Genomic DNA, 20,897 nt, shown 5'->3' with positions numbered 1-20,897 from the left:
GTGGGTTGCCATTTCCTTCTCCAATGCATGAAAGTGAAAGTGAAGTCACTCAGTCGTGTCCGACTCTTAGCGACCCCATGGGCTGCAGCCTACCAGGCTCCTCTGACCATGGGGTTTTCCAGGCAAGAATACTGGAGTAGGGTGCCATTGCCTTCTCCGAAATGTCTGCTGGTGCTTACTTATTGCTCAACTCCATGTGGGTGTTCCTGGAAGTTACATGAGGAGTACAGTTTGTACAAATAGGCCGTTATCACAAAGTGAAGTTAGTATCATGAAGGGAAATTAGTGTCTTTGGTGCTTTTCAGACCATTCTTCCTTCTCCCCAAAACTCTCAGAGCTTTGGAGGCTGTGCCCTGTGAATACATTGGTACTATTATCCACAGACTTTGTTTTACCCTACTCAAGATTTTAGCACCAGGCTTTCTGTCCTCTTACCTGTCCCACCACCTGTCACCATTCATGGCAGTGTGAGCATCCACCTAACCATGCCTCTGCATTCTCAGCTTTTTGCCTTCCTCATCTACTCTGTCCTTTGTTCTTCCTCACCTCTACCTCCCACTCCAGGACTTCATTATTATCAGAAGAGGCTCCAGGTTCTAAATCACTAATTCTGACATCCTCTCTTTAATCACAATGGACTCTCCTTCCAGCTTACTTGCCTACGCACCTCCTCACACTCACCCTAATTGCAGGAAGCCTTCTGCCATTCTTTCCATCCATCCAGTCCCTGCTTCTTTCATTCCCTTCTGTGTCCAGGAGAGCTTCATAATAACTGTCTCTCTGGCGAACACTTTCAACTCCCTGACTCCTCTTTCTTTTGGTCACGCCCATCTGAGTGAAAACCAGTCCTAAATTACAAAAATACCTTCCTTCTCTGCTCTTGGTTCTGGCAGCTGAAACCTACTAGAAAAACATTTCAAGCACACATCTAAGCAGGCTGTACACTCTGTCGTGAACCTGACTTGCTTCATGAAGCTGCTTCATCATCATCTTCCCTTTCTTTGTGTTAGTCTGTAACTTTTCCCCCTAATTGGATAGTTCACCCTCAGTGTCTTCTACTTCCCTGAAAAAGAGTCCGTCGCGTGGGTGCTTCTTGCTTCTGTACCTATCATTTCCTGCTTATCTCCTCTTAGGGTGAAGGCAGTTCCCTTCTCCAATCTGAGGCCAAACTCTCCACCTGTTTTCAGATCATTTACACAGTCTCAGAAATTCTGCCCCACTGTCTTCATCTCCTCTGCATCTCCCCAACTACATATAAACAGGCTTTAGTCTCTCTCATCTTAGAAACAAGCCTTCCTTGTGTCTTCTGCGCTTTTCAGTATTCTCTTCTCTCTTCCAAAGATGAAGGATTGTTGATGATCACCATTGCCATTGTCTTCTCTCTTATTTGTCGTTCCTGTCTGGCTTCTATTCCCAGCGCTCCATTGCCAGGGCTTTTGCTTATGTCTTCAGTGACATCCATGACAGTAAATCCAGTGGACATTTTAAAGTTTTTATTGTATTTGAAGTCTTAGCAGCCATGCACACGACCACTCCTTCCTTTGGGAAATAGGCTTTGCTCTCTCCTGGTTCTCCTCCTGCCTCCTTTTTTTTTGTTTTTAAACATTTGAGGCCATTGAAAGATACAGAAAATTTGAGGAATAATAAAACATTCCAGTTTTTACCATACCAGAATTAGCAACTGTTCATATTCTTTCATATTTGTTTCTTGTCTTTGTTGCAAGGAATGAAACATGGTGTATAAAGCTTAGTGTCCATAGAATCAACACTGTCTTTCCACTTCTTCATATTACTCATGGTCTTGAGTTTCCTGTGCATCTTTATAGTTCCTTTTCTATACTTATATATAGATCATATGTACCCAGAACCAGTATATAGAGAAATATTTTTGGTGGGGTTTTCCCCCAAATTAACATAAATAATATCCTGTTCACTCTTGTCCTCCACATTGTAGCTAAATCGATCTGTGAAAGTTGCGTATCTGATCACATCACTCCCTGGCTTAAAACACTGTGATGTCCCCAAACCTTAATAGGACCTTCAAGCCTGTACAGGACTCACTTCTAGCCTACCTCTCTGCTCTCATCTCTCTGCCAGGCTCCCATGCCCTTCTTCCCTCACAGGATCACTGGTGTGGAAAGTTCCAAGCTGCTTTGTAACTACACACCTACTCTGCAACACTATCATCTTCCCCTCTTTACCTGGCTAACTCCTACCCATCCTTCAAGTTTCAGCCCACATGTTTCTGCTCGAAACAGACTTTCCTGATACTCCAGAAGGCATCATAACCCCTCCACTATGAGTCCTTAAAGTACCCTGCCCAATCAGTCCATCTGTCACAGCTAGAGGTAATTTTTGGTCCAGTAGCTTATTGAATGCTTCTCTTTCCTGTCAGATCACAAACTCTTTGAGTCATAGGACTACATATCTTTCATTTCTCGTATACCTCTAGCACCTAGCAGACAGTAGGGGCCTGGTACCTAAAAGACAGGGTGAATTAGTGAAAGCAGAGAGTTCTTTTTCAGGGATTCAATTGGAAAAGAAATAGATGGTTGGATGGGACCACTTTTAAGCACCACTTAAAAAGGGGGGGGGGGAACAAGAAAATTATTTTGAGATTTCAGTTTTCAAGATTAACAAAATCTAGGCTTTCCCCCCCATCATAGAACTTTCAGTGTATGATGTCTGACTTGTTTTTTGAATGAGGATAAAAGGGTTTACAGATGTGAGTGATGAGTAAATACCACGGTTACAAAACAAGATGCTTGAAAATGAGGTGCAATAGGAATAGAAATGTAACCCTAAAAGACCACCGGTGGAATGAGATAAAACTGTAGTTTGAATCCCCTGGGGACGATGTAAGAACATCTCTGGGGACTGCTGTCCCAGCAGGCTGGAGTCTGCTAACAGTGATTTACTGTCTGCCCATCGTGAATAGCTTCACGGGTGGCACCCTCTCCGTGTGTAACAATTGTGCCACTGTCCCAGAGGGCCGCTTGACCTCCATTCTCTCCTGATATCGAATCATTGTTTGGGAAGTGAAGAGAATGGTAGATTAGAAATAAGGCCATGAATGAACAATAAATGTTAACTAACCAGAACTCTGTTTTTGTCCCTCACAAGAGCTCTTTACATTTAATCGAAGTGTTTAGTTATGTAACACAGAGCCAAAGCTATGTCTGACCTTATTTTCGTCTTTCTATTCTAACCTAACTTCTTTTAATTATCCCTCCTCCTACTGTTTAGATTTTAAAAAGTATCTGCTTTAAATATGCGTTTGTTTAAAAATTCAGTTTGCTAAGTATAATTTAAAATTTTCATAACCAGATAAACCAGATGATGAAACACTACTTTGAAATTTGCTGTTTAGCCAAAAGAATGATGAAAAGTAAAATAACTTATTTTTTGAGAATTGTTTTCAAAGCCTTTGCTTCCAGGTAGTGGAAGGCCTCTGGAAGCTCTACACTGGCCTGTGCTTAGCTTAATATCAAATTATTAATAGGTTCAAATTCATTCCAAATCTAGTTTTTAGATTATGTGAGAAAACACTGAATTGATATCAACTGAAAGATTTTTTTCCAGGCTGTTTATGATGAATGTGTATTTAAGATAAATTTTATAACTAGAGAGATGGAGAAAACCAAGAGTATTTTGTTTGTTTTAACATCAAAATCTTAAAACAGAAGACAGCTGTTTTAAATGTCAAACTTAGGCTGGATAATTGCGGACAATGAAAGCACTTTAAAAAAATGATATACTCGGATCTAACGTAGATTTTTAAATGAGGTATAAAAAAAATGATGTCTTTGAATACAAAATGATCCTCCAAAAACTCCTCTGTACTTATAAAATATAAGCATAGTTTCCTAAAGTCTTAGGCTGACTTTGGATTTTGTACCTGGGCAAGTCTCTAGTTAATAGTCCTATAAAACACTGACAACATGTAACTAGCTCTATTTACTAATGTTTCCAGAGATAAGTTTTTGGTGGAAATGAGCTTAAATATTACCTTTTAAAATAAATAGCATACTGTTCAGCACTTCCCCAGAGTTTCAGATGACTCAGTCACACGGTACTAGCGCTTAATTGGTACTTCAGAATTTAAGACAAGTAGAACAATTGATGTCATGTTCTTTGTGAAACCTCTTAAATATACCTTTATTCATAACCAGGTGCTTATTAATTTAAACTAGAATGCTCCATTTTAACATTTGAACTGAAAACCTACCCATCCGTTTTCTTAAGAAATATTGTGTCATGAATTGTATTATTAAGACTTATAAAAACACACATGTCGATTTCCTCCTAGCTCCTCTCGCTTTCTCTCCATGCTTCAAAGCGATTGAGTCATTTCCGTTCACCAAATGGCCCTTTACAGCCTCTTTCTTGTTTAAGCAAACTTTTGAAAGGCCCTAACTCTCCTCTCCTCCTCCTCATTTCTGTACCCTTCTCCACCCTGCGAACAAGATTGCAAGCATAGATTTTTGTATTATTACAACCTGGTGTCAACATCATTTTGTCAGAGTCCCTTGCCTTGGGCAGTTATCCCTTTTGCCTTGAATTAGTCTATCTCAGTTGTAAAGAATCCACCTACAATGCAGGAAACCCTAGTTTGATTCCTGGGTCGGGAAGATCCCCTGGAGAAGGGAACAGCTACCCACTCCAGTATTCTGACCTGGAGAATTCCGTGGACAGAGGAGCCTGGCATGCTACTGTCCATGGGGTCACAAAGAGTTGGACATGACTGAGCGAGTTTCACTTTCAGTTTTCTTTAGTCAATACATTTTCTGGTCACCTTTTTGCGAGAAGGAGAGGAGAAAGCTGTTTAGCTATTTTTCTTATAAAACACACTGTGTAAACTGTAATAATAATATTACATAATATTAACAATAATATAAAAATAATGTTGTATAAACAGTGGAAACAGTATCAGACTTTATTTTTTGGGGCTCCAAAATCACTGCAGATGGTGATTGCAGCCATGAAATTAAAAGACCCTTACTCCTTGGAAGGAAAGTTATGAGCAACCTAGATAGCATATTCAAAAGCAGAGACATTACTTTGCCAACAAAGGTCCGTCTAGTCAAGGTTATGGTTTTGGTCATGTATGGATGTGAGAGTTGGACGGTGAAGAAAGCTGAGCGCCAAAGACTTGATGCTTTTGAACTGTGGTGTTGGAGAAGACTCTTCAGAGTCCCTTGGACTGCAAGGAGATCCAACCAGTCCATTCTGAAGGAGATCAGCCCTGGGTGTTCTTTGGAAGGAATGGTGCTAAAGCTGAAACTCCAGTACTTTGGCCACCTGATGTGAAGAGCTGACTCATCAGAAAAGACTCTGATGTTCGGAGGGATTGAGGGCAGGAGGAAAAGGGGACGACGGAGGATGAGATGGCTGGATGGCATCACTGACTTGATGGACGTGAGTCTGAGTGAACTCCAGGAGTTGGTGATGGACAGGGAGGCTTGGCGTGCTGCGATTCATGGGGTCTCGAAGAGTCGGACACAACTGAGTGACTGAACTGAGGGAGTATTGACCACTCACATGGAGGGAGAGTCATCCTTGTGCTCCCAGGATTCTACTGATGCGTTATTGAAGGATGGTGAATCAGATTCCGTGATGCCTTTGTTATCAGCTTGCTCTCTGTGGATCACATTAGGTCATCGTCATCCTTCCAGCTGCTCAGGCCCCGCAGCTGAGAGTCATCTGGACTCCTCTCGTTCTCCCATGTTTTTCACCCAGTTCATCAGCAGACCTTGTTGGCTCTGCCTTCAGAATGTATCCAGAGTCTGACAACTTCTCCTTTCTGCCATTATCACACTGGTCCATGCCACCATCGTTGCCATCTGGAGTCTCCTCTTAACTGGTCTTCCCACTCCTGAATGTGCCATACTCTGTACCCTACAGTCCAATCTCCACATGGCCATCAGAAAGATCCATTAAGTTAATGCTTTCAGTAAAGTCTGGCCACTCCTCTGCTCCAAACCATCCACTGGTTTCTCTCCCATCTCCTCAGGGTGAAAGTCAAAACCCATGCCTGGTGGTCTGCTCTCTACCTGTCCTCCTCAGCTCCTCTTAGCCTCCTCTCTCCCTCCACATCTCGCCCTATGCTTGTCTCTCCACCAGAAACACTGTTTCTTAATATATCCCTTGTGCTCACTTCTTCTTCAGGTCTTTGCTCCAATGTCAGGCATCCCTGACCACCATATATAATGTTACAAATCCTCAACCCATTATACTTCCTCTGATACCCCTTACCCTACTTCATTTTCCTCATGGCCATTATTGCCCTGTGACCGTGTATGTATTTACTTGCTTATTGGTTTAGCGTCCACCTGGGCTTCCCTGGTGGCTCAGATGGCAAAGAATCTGCCTGCAGTGAAGGATACCTGGGTTCAATCTCTGGGTTGGGAAGATCCCCTGGAGGAGGGCATGGCAACCCACTGCAGTATTCTTGCCTGGAGAATCACCGTGGACAGAGGAGCCTGGAGGGCTACAGTCCATAAGGTTGAAAAGGGACTGACACGACTGAGTGACTAACACTTAGTGTCTATTTCCTGCCACTCAGACTAAGCTTCAGTAGGGCAGGAACAGACTTTCATGTACCAGTGTATCCCCAGCAGTTATAACAGTGCCTGCCACATCCTAGAAATGCAATCCCTATTTGTTGAGTAACTGAATGAACAGCCACACCTTACCAGGTGTATTGTCATCATGTTAGAACCACTGGTTGCAGGGACTGTACTAGGTAACTTTTAAAGCAAAGTGAGTAGGTCTCTTTGGAGAAATGCTCCAAAATACATAATTCCCTTTAGCAGTTTCTCTGTCTAATGTTACAGTAGGTAGCACTTGGTACATTTTTGTTCTTTGCTCTTAATACAGTGCTGCTGTTTGGTGGTCAGAGTAGAAGTAGGGCATACTGAGCTAGAAGGTCCTGAATGAGAAATACCTGGTATGATGATGAGGCTGTTTCTGGCTATTACTTGCTGGTTACTTCAGATGGTCACTTTCAAAGGCCAAGAGGTAAAGGACAGCTGGCCTCACATCACAGCCTCCCTTTGGGCCTTAGTATTAGCTTGGGCGGCCATAATAAAATGTCACAGACCAGATGTCTTACACAATAAAAGTATGTTTTCTCCTGATTCTGGAGGCTAGAAATAGGAAATCAAGGTTCTGGCTGGTTTGGTTTCTGGTGAGAACTGTCTTCCCGGCTTGCCGATGTTTCCCTCTCACTGTGTCCCTGCATGGCCTTTCCTGGGGATGTGTGAGCAGAGAACAGAGATGGTGAACTCTCAAGTCTCATCTTATAAAGACACTAATCTTATTGGGTCAGGGTCCCAATCTTATGATCTCATTTAACCCGAGTTACCTCTCCAAATAGAGCTCCACTGAGGGTTAGGGCTTTAACAAAGGGACTCTGGGGGAACCCAAGTATTTAATTCCTAAAAACCTCCCTTCCAGGTTTAGCTGAGTTCTAGGAAATTTCATGCTTACTGTCTTCCAGGCAGGCTTATATAAAGGAGTGCCCAGCAGAGCCCTTGGGTTTTGGTCTCATGTTTCGAGAAGTTCTCACGTGATCTTTTATAATTTTGTCTTCAAATAATGTCCACATACATACATATACCACATGCATAAAAATAAGCATGTGCATTAAAATATTATATTAATCAGTTCAGTTCATTCGCTCAGTCATGTTCCCCTCTTTGGGACCCCACGAACCGCAGCACGCCAGGCCTCCCTGTCCATCACCAACTCCCGGAGTTTACCCAAACTCATGTCCATTGAGTCAGTGATGCCATCCAGCCATCTCATCCTCTGTCGTCCCCTTCTCCTCCTGCCTTCAATCTCTCCCAGCGTCAGGGTCTTTTCCAATGAGTCAGCTCTTCGCATCAGGTGGCCAAAGTATTGGAGTTTCAGCTCCAACATCAGTTCCTCCAATGAACACCTAGGACTAATCTCCTTTAGGATGGACTTGTTGGATCTCCTTGCAGTCCAGGGGACTCTCAAGAGTCTTCTCCAACACCACAGTTCAAAAGCATCAATTCTCTAGCGCTCAGCTTTCTTTATAGTCCAACTCTCACATCCATACATGACTACTGGAAAAACGATAGCCTTAATATGTATATGTATATAAGATACATGTAGTTTATTAAATACATATAACATATAAAACTACTGTTTATTATTTTCTTTTATTGAACTATAGTTAATTTACAATATTAATTTCAACTGTACAACATGGTGATCCCATATTCTTTTACCATGTACTCAATTTAAAGTTAATATAAAATATTGGCTATATTCCCTGTGCTGTACAATATGTCCTTGTAGTTTATTTTATATGTAGTCATATGTATCTTTTAATCCCCTACCCCTATCTTGCCCCTCTCCCTTCCCTCTCTACACTGATAGACACTGGTTTGTTCTCTGTAAGTCCATTTTAGTTGTATTATATTGGTTAATTTGCTTCATCTTTGATATGCAACATACAAATAATAACAAATAGTATTTGTCTTTCTGTGTCTGACTTATTTCACTGAGCATAATTCCTACCAGATCCATGTGGTTGCAAATGGCAACTTTTCACTCTTTTTTCTGGCTTGTTAATATTCCATTACATATATATGTCACAGGTTCTTTATGTATTCATCTGCTGATGGACACTAAAGTCGCTTCCATATCTTGGCTGTTGTAAATAATGCTGCTGTGAACATTGGGTGCATGCATCTTTTCAAATTAGTGTTTTTGTTTTCTTTGAATCTGTACCTAGGAGTGGAAATGCTCAATCATATGGTAGTTCTATTTTCAATTTTTGAGGAGGCTTTATACCATTTCCCATAGTGGTTGCACCAATTTAGGTGCCTACCAACAGTGTACAAAGGTTCCTTCTCTGTATCCTCACCAACATTGATAATTTATGGTCTTTTTGAAGATAGCCATTTTAACAGGTGTGAGCTGATATTTCATTTTGGTTTTGATTTGCCGTTCTTTAATGATTAGTGACGTTGAATAATTTTTCATTTGCCTGTTGCCATCAGTATGTCTTCTTCCAAAAACTAGCTATTCAGGTCTTCTGCCTATCTTCTTTTTTTTTTTTCAGTTGAATTGTATGAGCTGTTTCTGTATTTGGATATCCCTTTTCGGTCCTGTCAATAGCAAATATTTTCTCCCATTTAGTAGGCTGTCTTTTAATTGTGTCAATGGTTTTCACCACTGTGCAAAAGCTTTAAAGCTTAATTGGGTCCCATTTGTTTATTTTTTCTTTTTTCCCCCTTTCTCTTCAATTGTTGCTATTGTTCAGTCACTCGGTTGTGTCTGACTCTTTGTGACCCCTTGGACTGCAGCACACCAGGCTTCCCTGTCCTTCACTGTCTCCTAGAATTTGCTCAAATTCATGTCCATTGAGTCAGTGATGCCATCTAACCATCTCATTCTCTGACACCCCCTTGTCCTCCTGCCCTCAATATTTCTCAGCATCAGAGTCTTTTGCAATGAGTCAGTCTTCAGAGAAAGAGCCCCTGGAAATTTTTCAATTTATGTCAAAAGATGTCCTATGTTTTCTTCTAGGAATTTTATGGCTTCTGGTCTTGCATGTATGTCTGGTTGTGGGTCTCTTTGGGTTCATCTTGTTTGGGACCCTCTGTACTTCCTGTACCTGGATGTCTTTGGGGTTGAGAAGTTTTCAGCCATAATTTAATCAAATACATTTTCAACCTCTTACTCTCTTTCTTCTCCTTTTGACACCCTTAATATGTGAATTTTAGTATGATGTTGACATAGAGGTCCTTTTAAGTATCTTCGTTTTTACAAATTTGCTTTCTTTTTACTGCTTTGAGTGGTTTTCATTGTTCTGTCTTCAAAATCACTCACGTGTTCTTCTGTGTCCCCTATTCTGCTGGTCGTTTCTTCTGGTGGGTTTTTCATTTCGGGTATCATATTCTTCAGCTCCAGCTGTTTCGTATTTCTTTGCTACACTTTTCATCTGTTCATCTATTCTTTTCTCAAGTTCCGTTAGCATTCTCATTATGAATGCTTTGAACTCTTTATCTGGTAAATTATTCATCTGTTTCATTAATTGTCTTTAGGGTTTTTTTCCTTTTGTTTATAGCAAATCCTCTGTTTTCTTATTATGTTTAACTTTCTCTATCTTTATGAAATTAGAGGAACCGGTTACTTATCCCTGTCTTGAAGGGATGTCCTTGTGAGGGAACGCTCTTATGAAGTTTCTGTCTGCCCCGTGGCTGTGGTGGGAAAGCTGGGTCTGAGTTGAACACAAGTCATGTCTTTCCCCAGGGTGTGCTGGCAATTGCTGCCTTGGTGGGAGTGGGGCTGGAGGTGGAGGGGTAGTGCCAGGCCCAGGTATGAACCAGGTCTTCTCCTGCGCCCAGTGGCTATCCGTGCCCTGTTAGGGGTACGGGGAGAGCCCAAGATGCTGGAAGAGCAGCCCTGAGGGTCAGGTCAGAGCTGATTCTGTTCCTGCGGAGCGTGTGTTCTCCCATCTCGAGGCAGTGGTCCTTTTGCCCCAGAGGGAAGCAGTGCTGAAGCCTGAGGACCCAGAGCAGGTGCCAGATGTGATCCAGGGAGCCCGATGGGTTGGTCTCCGTGTGCCAGTCAAAATTCCAGATGTTTCCTCATCCATTGCCTTCGTGAACAGCAGTACTGGCTGCCCTCGCATGTTCAGAGGCAGAACTAGATCTGAGCCAGCTCTGTCTCCCCTGAGTTTGCACTCCTTCTGGAAATGGCAGGCTTCACCCTGGTGGGGGGCTGTAATCTAGAGCTAGAGGGGACAGGGCAGGTGCTGGGATGGTTTCAGGAAACCAGCTAGAGCCCACAAAGTGTCAGTCTGCTTCCTCAGACTTGTTCCTGGGAGTAAGCAAGCATATGAGCACTCGTCGCAAGTTCTCTTACAGCCCTCCTGTGAGCTCCCCTTTCAGACCAGCTAAGGGGACTCATCTTCCCAGGGTCAGCATCTAGGGCTAGCGTGCCCACTCTGTGGTTTGAACACCTCACTCCCTGGGGATGATCTCTGAGTCTATGTAATCCCCTCCTTTTCTGTATCCACTCCAAGGAGCAAGGTTCCTGTGATCAATAGCTTCTCTCCCCTTCCTCCTTGACTCTGTGTGGATTTTTCTTCACAACCTTGGTGGCAAAAGAGTTTTCCAGTCTCTAGTTTGTTTTCAGTGAGAATTGCTCTACAGGTAAATGTATCTTTTTAGCTTGTATTTTTTGATTGAAGTATAGATGATTTACAATATTTCAGGTGTACAGCAAAGTGATTCAATTATGCATATTATTTATTCTTTAAAGATTCTTTTCCATTGTAGGTTATTATAAGATATTGACTATAGTTCCCTGTTCCTTTGGTATCTCTGATTTTCTTGAAGAGATCGCTAGTCTTTCCCATTCTGTTGTTTTCCTCTATTTCTTTTCATGCAAAGATGGGCTCAATAAAAGACAGAAATGGTATGGACCTAACAGAAGCAGAAGATATTAAGAAGAGATGGCAAGAGTACACAGAAGAACTGTACAAAAAAGATCTTTACCACCCAGATAATCACAATAGTGTGATCACTGACCTAGAGCCAGACATCCTGGAATGTGAAGTCAAGTAGGCCTTAGAAAGCATCACTACGAACAAAGCTAGTGGAGGTGATAGAATTCCAGTTGAGCTATTCCAAATCCTGAAAGATGATGCTTTGAAAGTGCTGCACTCAATATGCCAGCCAATTTGAAAAACTCAGCAGTGGCCACAGGACTGGAAAAGGTCAGTTTTCATTCCAATCCCAAAGAAAGGCAATGCCAAAGAATGCTCAAACGACTACACAATTGCACTCATCTCACACGCTAGTAAAGTAATGCTCAAAATTCTCCAAGCCAGGCTTCAGCAATATGTGAACCATGAACTTCCTGATTTTCAAGCTGGTTTTAGAAAAGGACAAGGAAGCAGAGATCAAATGCCAACATTCGCTGGATCATGGAAAAAGCAAGAGAGTTCCAGAAAAACATCTATTTCTGCTTTATTGACTATGCCAAAGCCTTTGACTGTGTGGATCACAATAAACTGTGGAAAATTCTGAAAGAGATGGGAATACCAGACCACCTGACCTGCGTCTTGAGAAATCTGTTTGCAGGTCCGGAAGCAACAGTTAGAACTGGACAGGGAACAACAGACTGGTTCCAAATAGGAAAAGGAGTACATCAAGGCTGTATATTGTCACCCTGTTTATTTAACTTATATGCAGAGTACATCATGAGAAAAGCTGGATTGGAAGAAACACAAGCTGGAATCAAGATTGCCGGGAGAAATATCAATAACCTCAGATATGCAGATGACACCACCCTTATGGCAGAAAGTGAAGAGGAACTCAAAAGCCTCTTAATGAAAGTGAAAGTGGGGAGTGAAAAAGTTGGCTTAAAGCTCAACCTTCAGAAAACGAAGATCATGGCATCTGGTCCCATCACTTCATGGGAAATAGATGGGGAAACAGTGGAAACAGTGTCAGACTTTATTTTTCTGGGCTCGAAAATCACTGCATATGGTGACTGCAGCCATGAAATTAAAAGACGCTTACTCCTTGGAAGGAAAGTTATGACCAACCTAGATAGCATATTCAAAAGCAGAGACATTACTTTGCCAACAAAGGTCCGTCTAGTCAAGGCTATGGTTTTTCCTGTGGTCATGTATGGATGTGAGAATTGGACTGTGAAGAAAGCTGAGCACCGCAGACTTGATGCTTTTGAACTGTGGTGTTGGAGAAGACTCTTCAGAGTCCCCTGGACTGCAAGGAGATCCAACCAGTCCATTCTGAAGGAGATCAGCACTGGGTGTTCTTTGGAAGGAATGATGCTAAAGCTGAAACTGCAGTACTTTGGCCACCTGATGCAAAGAGCTGACTCAAAGGAAAAGACTCTGATGCTGGGAGGGATTGGGGGCAGGAGGAGAGGGGGACGACAGAGGATGAGATGGCTGGATGGCATCATTGACTTGATGGATGTGAGTCTGAGTGAACTCCAGGAGTTGGTGATGGACAGGGAGGCTTGGCGTGCTGCGATTCATGGGGTCGTGAAGATTCAGACACGACTGAGCCACTGAGCTGAGGGAGTATTGACCACTCACATGGAGAGAGAGTCATCCTTGTGCTCCCAGGATTCTACTGATGCGTTATTGAAGGACGGTGAATCAGATTCCATGATGCCTTTGTTATCAGCTTGCTCTCTGTGGATCACATTAGGTCATCGTCATCCTTCCAGCTGCTCAGGCCCCGCAGCTGAGAGTCATCTGGACTCCTCTCGTTCTCCCATGTTTTTCACCCAGTTCATCAGCAGACCTTGTTGGCTCTGCCTTCAGAATGTATCCAGAGTCTGACAACTTCTCCTTTCTGCCATTATCACACTGGTCCATGCCACCATCGTTGCCATCTGGAGTCTCCTCTTAACTGGTCTTCCCACTCCTGAATGTGCCATACTCTGTACCCTACAGTCTAATCTCCACATGGCCATCAGAAAGATCCATTAAGTTAATGCTTTCAGTAAAGTCTGGCCACTCCTCTGCTCCAAACCATCCACTGGTTTCTCTCCCATCTCCTCAGGGTGAAAGTCAAAACCCATGCCTGGTGGTCTGCTCTCTACCTGTCCTCCTCAGCTCCTCTTAGCCTCCTCTCTCCCTCCACATCTCGCCCTATGCTTGTCTCTCCACCAGAAACACTGTTTCTTAATATATCCCTTGTGGTCACTCCTTCTTCAGGTCTTTGCTCCAATGTCAGGCATCCCTGACCACCATATATAATGTTACAAATCCTCAACCCATTATACTTCCTCTGATACCCCTTACCCTACTTCATTTTCCTCATGGCCATTATTGCCCTGTGACCGTGTATGTATTTACTTGCTTATTGGTTTAGCGTCCACCTGGGCTTCCCTGGTGGCTCAGATGGCAAAGAATCTGCCTGCAGTGAAGGATACCTGGGTTCAATCTCTGGGTTGGGAAGATCCCCTGGAGGAGGGCATGGCAACCCACTGCAGTATGCTTGCCTGGAGAATCACCGTGGACAGAGGAGCCTGGAGGGCTACAGTCCATAAGGTTGAAAAGGGACTGACACGACTGAGTGACTAACACTTAGTGTCTATTTCCTGCCACTCAGACTAAGCTTCAGTAGGGCAGGAACAGACTTTCATGTACCAGTGTATCCCCAGCAGTTATAACAGTGCCTGCCACATCCTAGAAATGCAATCCCTATTTGTTGAGTAACTGAATGAACAGCCACACCTTACCAGGTGTATTGTCATCATGTTAGAACCACTGGTTGCAGGGACTGTACTAGGTAAATTTAAAGCAAAGTGAGTAGGTCTCTTTGGAGAAATGCTCCAAAATACATAGTTCCCTTTAGCAGTTTCTCTGTCTAATGTTACAGTAGGTAGCACTTGGTACATTTTTGTTCTTTGCTCTTAATACAGTGCTGCTGTTTGGTGGTCAGAGTAGAAGTAGGGCATACTGAGCTAGAAGGTCCTGAATGAGAAATACCTGGTATGATGATGAGGCTGTTTCTGGCTATTACTTGCTGGTTACTTCAGATGGTCACTTTCAAAGGCCAAGAGGTAAAGGACAGCTGGCCTCACATCACAGCCTCCCTTTGGGCCTTAGTATTAGCTTGGGCGGCCATAATAAAATGTCACAGACCAGATGTCTTACACAATAAAAGTATGTTTTCTCCTGATTCTGGAGGCTAGAAATAGGAAATCAAGGTTCTGGCTGGTTTGGTTTCTGGTGAGAACTGTCTTCCCGGCTTGCCGATGTTTCCCTCTCACTGTGTCCCTGCATGGCCTTTCCTGGAGATGTGTGAGCAGAGAACAGAGATGGTGAACTCTCAAGTCTCATCTTATAAAGACACTAATCTTATTGGGTCAGGGTCCCAATCTTATGACCTCATTTAACCCGAGTTACCTCTCCAAATAGAGCTCCACTGAGGGTTAGGGCTTTAACAAAGGGACTCTGGGGGAACCCAAGTATTTAATTCCTAAAAACCTCCCTTCTAGGTTTAGCTGAGTTCTAGGAAATTTCATGCTTACTGTCTTCCAGGCAGGCTTATATAAAGGAGTGCCCAGCAGAGCCCTTGGGTTTTGGTCTCATGTTTCGAGAAGTTCTCACGTGATCCTTTATAATTTTGTCTTTAAATAATGTCCACATACATACATATACCACATGCATAAAAATAAGCATGTGCATTAAAATATTATATTAATCAGTTCAGTTCATTCGCTCAGTCATGTTCCCCTCTTTGGGACCCCACGAACCGCAGCATGCCAGGCCTCCCTGTCCATCACCAACTCCCGGAGTTTACCCAAACTCATGTCCATTGAGTCAGTGATGCCATCCAGCCATCTCATCCTCTGTCGTCCCCTTCTCCTCCTGCCTTCAATCTCTCCCAGCGTCAGGGTCTTTTCCAATGAGTCAGCTCTTCGCATCAGGTGGCCAAAGTATTGGAGTTTCAGCTCCAACATCAGTTCCTCCAATGAACACCTAGGACTAATCTCCTTTAGGATGGACTTGTTGGATCTCCTTGCAGTCCAGGGGACTCTCAAGAGTCTTCTCCAACACCACAGTTCAAAAGCATCAATTCTCTAGCGCTCAGCTTTCTTTATAGTCCAACTCTCACATCCATACATGACTACTGGAAAAACGATAGCCTTAATATGTATATGTATATAAGATACATGTAGTTTATTAAATACATATAACATATAAAACTACTGTTTATTATTTTCTTTTATTGAACTATAGTTAATTTACAATATTAATTTCAACTGTACAACATGGTGATCCCATATTCTTTTACCATGTACTCAATTTAAAGTTAATATAAAATATTGGCTATATTCCCTGTGCTGTACAATATGTCCTTGTAGTTTATTTTATATGTAGTCATATGTATCTTTTAATCCCCTACCCCTATCTTGCCCCTCTCCCTTCCCTCTCTACACTGATAGACACTGGTTTGTTCTCTGTAAGTCCATTTTAGTTGTATTATATTGGTTAATTTGCTTCATCTTTGATATGCAACATACAAATAATAACAAATAGTATTTGTCTTTCTGTGTCTGACTTATTTCACTGAGCATAATTCCTACCAGATCCATGTGGTTGCAAATGGCAACTTTTCACTCTTTTTTCTGGCTTGTTAATATTCCATTACATATATATGTCACAGGTTCTTTATGTATTCATCTGCTGATGGACACTAAAGTCGCTTCCATATCTTGGCTGTTGTAAATAATGCTGCTGTGAACATTGGGTGCATGCATCTTTTCAAATTAGTGTTTTTGTTTTCTTTGAATCTGTACCTAGGAGTGGAAATGCTCAATCATATGGTAGTTCTATTTTCAATTTTTGAGGAGGCTTTATACCATTTCCCATAGTGGTTGCACCAATTTAGGTGCCTACCAACAGTGTACAAAGGTTCCTTCTCTGTATCCTCACCAACATTGATAATTTATGGTCTTTTTGAAGATAGCCATTTTAACAGGTGTGAGCTGATATTTCATTTTGGTTTTGATTTGCCGTTCTTTAATGATTAGTGACGTTGAATAATTTTTCATTTGCCTGTTGCCATCAGTATGTCTTCTTCCAAAAACTAGCTATTCAGGTCTTCTGCCTATCTTCTTTTTTTTTTTCAGTTGAATTGTATGAGCTGTTTCTGTATTTGGATATCCCTTTTCGGTCCTGTCAATAGCAAATATTTTCTCCCATTTAGTAGGCTGTCTTTTAATTGTGTCAATGGTTTTCACCACTGTGCAAAAGCTTTAAAGCTTAATTGGGTCCCATTTGTTTATTTTTTCTTTTTTCCCCCTTTCTCTTCAATTGTTGCTATTGTTCAGTCACTCGGTTGTGTCTGACTCTTTGTGACCCCTTGGACTGCAGCACACCAGGCTTCCCTGTCCTTCACTGTCTCCTAGAATTTGCTCAAATTCATGTCCATTGAGTCAGTGATGCCATCTAACCATCTCATTCTCTGACACCCCCTTGTCCTCCTGCCCTCAATATTTCTCAGCATCAGAGTCTTTTGCAATGAGTCAGTCTTCAGAGAAAGAGCCCCTGGAAATTTTTCAATTTATGTCAAAAGATGTCCTATGTTTTCTTCTAGGAATTTTATGGCTTCTGGTCTTGCATGTATGTCTGGTTGTGGGTCTCTTTGGGTTCATCTTGTTTGGGACCCTCTGTACTTCCTGTACCTGGATGTCTTTGGGGTTGAGAAGTTTTCAGCCATAATTTAATCAAATACATTTTCAACCTCTTACTCTCTTTCTTCTCCTTTTGACACCCTTAATATGTGAATTTTAGTATGATGTTGACATAGAGGTCCTTTTAAGTATCTTCGTTTTTACAAATTTGCTTTCTTTTTACTGCTTTGAGTGGTTTTCATTGTTCTGTCTTCAAAATCACTCACGTGTTCTTCTGTGTCCCCTATTCTGCTGGTTGTTTCTTCTGGTGGGTTTTTCATTTCGGGTATCATATTCTTCAGCTCCAGCTGTTTCGTATTTCTTTGCTACACTTTTCATCTGTTCATCTATTCTTTTCTCAAGTTCCGTTAGCATTCTCATTATGAATGCTTTGAACTCTTTATCTGGTAAATTATTCATCTGTTTCATTAATTGTCTTTAGGGTTTTTTTCCTTTTGTTTATAGCAAATCCTCTGTTTTCTTATTATGTTTAACTTTCTCTATCTTTATGAAATTAGAGGAACCGGTTACTTATCCCTGTCTTGAAGGGATGTCCTTGTGAGGGAACGCTCTTATGAAGTCTCTGTCTGCCCCGTGGCTGTGGTGGGAAAGCTGGGTCTGAGTTGAACACAAGTCATGTCTTTCCCCAGGGTGTGCTGGCAATTGCTGCCTTGGTGGGAGTGGGGCTGGAGGTGGAGGGGTAGTGCCAGGCCCAGGTATGAACCAGGTCTTCTCCTGCGCCCAGTGGCTATCCGTGCCCTGTTAGGGGCACGGGGAGAGCCCAAGATGCTGGAAGAGCAGCCCTGAGGGTCAGGTCAGAGCTGATTCTGTTCCTGCGGAGCGTGTGTTCTCCCATCTCGAGGCAGTGGTCCTTTTGCCCCAGAGGGAAGCAGTGCTGAAGCCTGAGGACCCAGAGCAGGTGCCAGATGTGATCCAGGGAGCCCGATGGGTTGGTCTCGGTGTGCCAGTCAAAATTCCAGATGTTTCCTCATCCATTGCCTTCGTGAACAGCAGTACTGGCTGCCCTCGCATGTTCAGAGGCAGAACTAGATCTGAGCCAGCTCTGTCTCCCCTGAGTTTGCACTCCTTCTGGAAATGGCAGGCTTCACCCTGGTGGGGGGCTGTAATCTAGAGCTAGAGGGGACAGGGCAGGTGCTGGGATGGTTTCAGGAAACCAGCTAGAGCCCACAAAGTGTCAGTCTGCTTCCTCAGACTTGTTCCTGGGAGTAAGCAAGCATATGAGCACTCGTCGCAAGTTCTCTTACAGCCCTCCTGTGAGCTCCCCTTTCAGACCAGCTAAGGGGACTCATCTTCCCAGGGTCAGCATCTAGGGCTAGCGTGCCCACTCTGTGGTTTGAACACCTCACTCCCTGGGGATGATCTCTGAGTCTATGTAATCCCCTCCTTTTCTGTATCCACTCCAAGGAGCAAGGTTCCTGTGATCAATAGCTTCTCTCCCCTTCCTCCTTGACTCTGTGTGGATTTTTCTTCACAACCTTGGTGGCAAAAGAGTTTTCCAGTCTCTAGTTTGTTTTCAGTGAGAATTGCTCTACAGGTAAATGTATCTTTTTAGCTTGTATTTTTTGATTGAAGTATAGATGATTTACAATATTTCAGGTGTACAGCAAAGTGATTCAATTATGCATATTATTTATTCTTTAAAGATTCTTTTCCATTGTAGGTTATTATAAGATATTGACTATAGTTCCCTGTTCCTTTGGTATCTCTGATTTTCTTGAAGAGATCGCTAGTCTTTCCCATTCTGTTGTTTTCCTCTATTTCTTTTCATGCAAAGATGGGCTCAATAAAAGACAGAAATGGTATGGACCTAACAGAAGCAGAAGATATTAAGAAGAGGTGGCAAGAGTACACAGAAGAACTGTACAAAAAAGATCTTTACCACCCAGATAATCACAATAGTGTGATCACTGACCTAGAGCCAGACATCCTGGAATGTGAAGTCAAGTAGGCCTTAGAAAGCATCACTACGAACAAAGCTAGTGGAGGTGATAGAATTCCAGTTGAGCTATTCCAAATCCTGAAAGATGATGCTTTGAAAGTGCTGCACTCAATATGCCAGCCAATTTGAAAAACTCAGCAGTGGCCACAGGACTGGAAAAGGTCAGTTTTCATTCCAATCCCAAAGAAAGGCAATGCCAAAGAATGCTCAAACGACTACACAATTGCACTCATCTCACACGCTAGTAAAGTAATGCTCAAAATTCTCCAAGCCAGGCTTCAGCAATATGTGAACCATGAACTTCCTGATTTTCAAGCTGGTTTTAGAAAAGGACAAGGAAGCAGAGATCAAATGCCAACATTCGCTGGATCATGGAAAAAGCAAGAGAGTTCCAGAAAAACATCTATTTCTGCTTTATTGACTATGCCAAAGCCTTTGACTGTGTGGATCACAATAAACTGTGGAAAATTCTGAAAGAGATGGGAATACCAGACCACCTGACCTGCGTCTTGAGAAATCTGTTTGCAGGTCCGGAAGCAACAGTTAGAACTGGACAGGGAACAACAGACTGGTTCCAAATAGGAAAAGGAGTACATCAAGGCTGTATATTGTCACCCTGTTTATTTAACTTATATGCAGAGTACATCATGAGAAAAGCTGGATTGGAAGAAACACAAGCTGGAATCAAGATTGCCGGGAGAAATATCAATAACCTCAGATATGCAGATGACACCACCCTTATGGCAGAAAGTGAAGAGGAACTCAAAAGCCTCTTAATGAAAGTGAAAGTGGGGAGTGAAAAAGTTGGCTTAAAGCTCAACCTTCAGAAAACGAAGATCATGGCATCTGGTCCCATCACTTCATGGGAAATAGATGGGGAAACAGTGGAAACAGTGTCAGACTTTATTTTTCTGGGCTCGAAAATCACTGCATATGGTGACTGCAGCCATGAAATTAAAAGACGCTTACTCCTTGGAAGGAAAGTTATGACCAACCTAGATAGCATATTCAAAAGCAGAGACATTACTTTGCCAACAAAGGTCCGTCTAGTCAAGGCTATGGTTTTTCCTGTGGTCATGTATGGATGTGAGAATTGGACTGTGAAGAAAGCTGAGCACCGCAGACTTGATGCTTTTGAACTGTGGTGTTGGAGAAGACTCTTCAGAGTCCCCTGGACTGCAAGGAGATCCAACCAGTCCATTCTGAAGGAGATCAGCACTGGGTGTTCTTTGGAAGGAATGATGCTAAAGCTGAAACTGCAGTACTTTGGCCACCTGATGCAAAGAGCTGACTCAAAGGAAAAGACTCTGATGCTGGGAGGGATTGGGGGCAGGAGGAGAGGGGGACGACAGAGGATGAGATGGCTGGATGGCATCATTGACTTGATGGATGTGAGTCTGAGTGAACTCCAGGAGTTGGTGATGGACAGGGAGGCCTGGCATGCTGCGATTCATGGGGTCGTGAAGATTCAGACACGACTGAGCCACTGAGCTGAGGGAGTATTGACCACTCACATGGAGAGAGAGTCATCCTTGTGCTCCCAGGATTCTACTGATGCGTTATTGAAGGACGGTGAATCAGATTCCATGATGCCTTTGTTATCAGCTTGCTCTCTGTGGATCACATTAGGTCATCGTCATCCTTCCAGCTGCTCAGGCCCCGCAGCTGAGAGTCATCTGGACTCCTCTCGTTCTCCCATGTTTTTCACCCAGTTCATCAGCAGACC

This window comes from Bos taurus, chromosome 7 (assembly GCF_002263795.3).
Source record: "Bos taurus isolate L1 Dominette 01449 registration number 42190680 breed Hereford chromosome 7, ARS-UCD2.0, whole genome shotgun sequence".
NCBI classification, from domain to species: Eukaryota; Metazoa; Chordata; class Mammalia; order Artiodactyla; family Bovidae; genus Bos; species Bos taurus.
The sequence above is the reverse complement of the archived record's forward strand: the minus strand, read 5'-3'. Positions refer to the sequence as shown.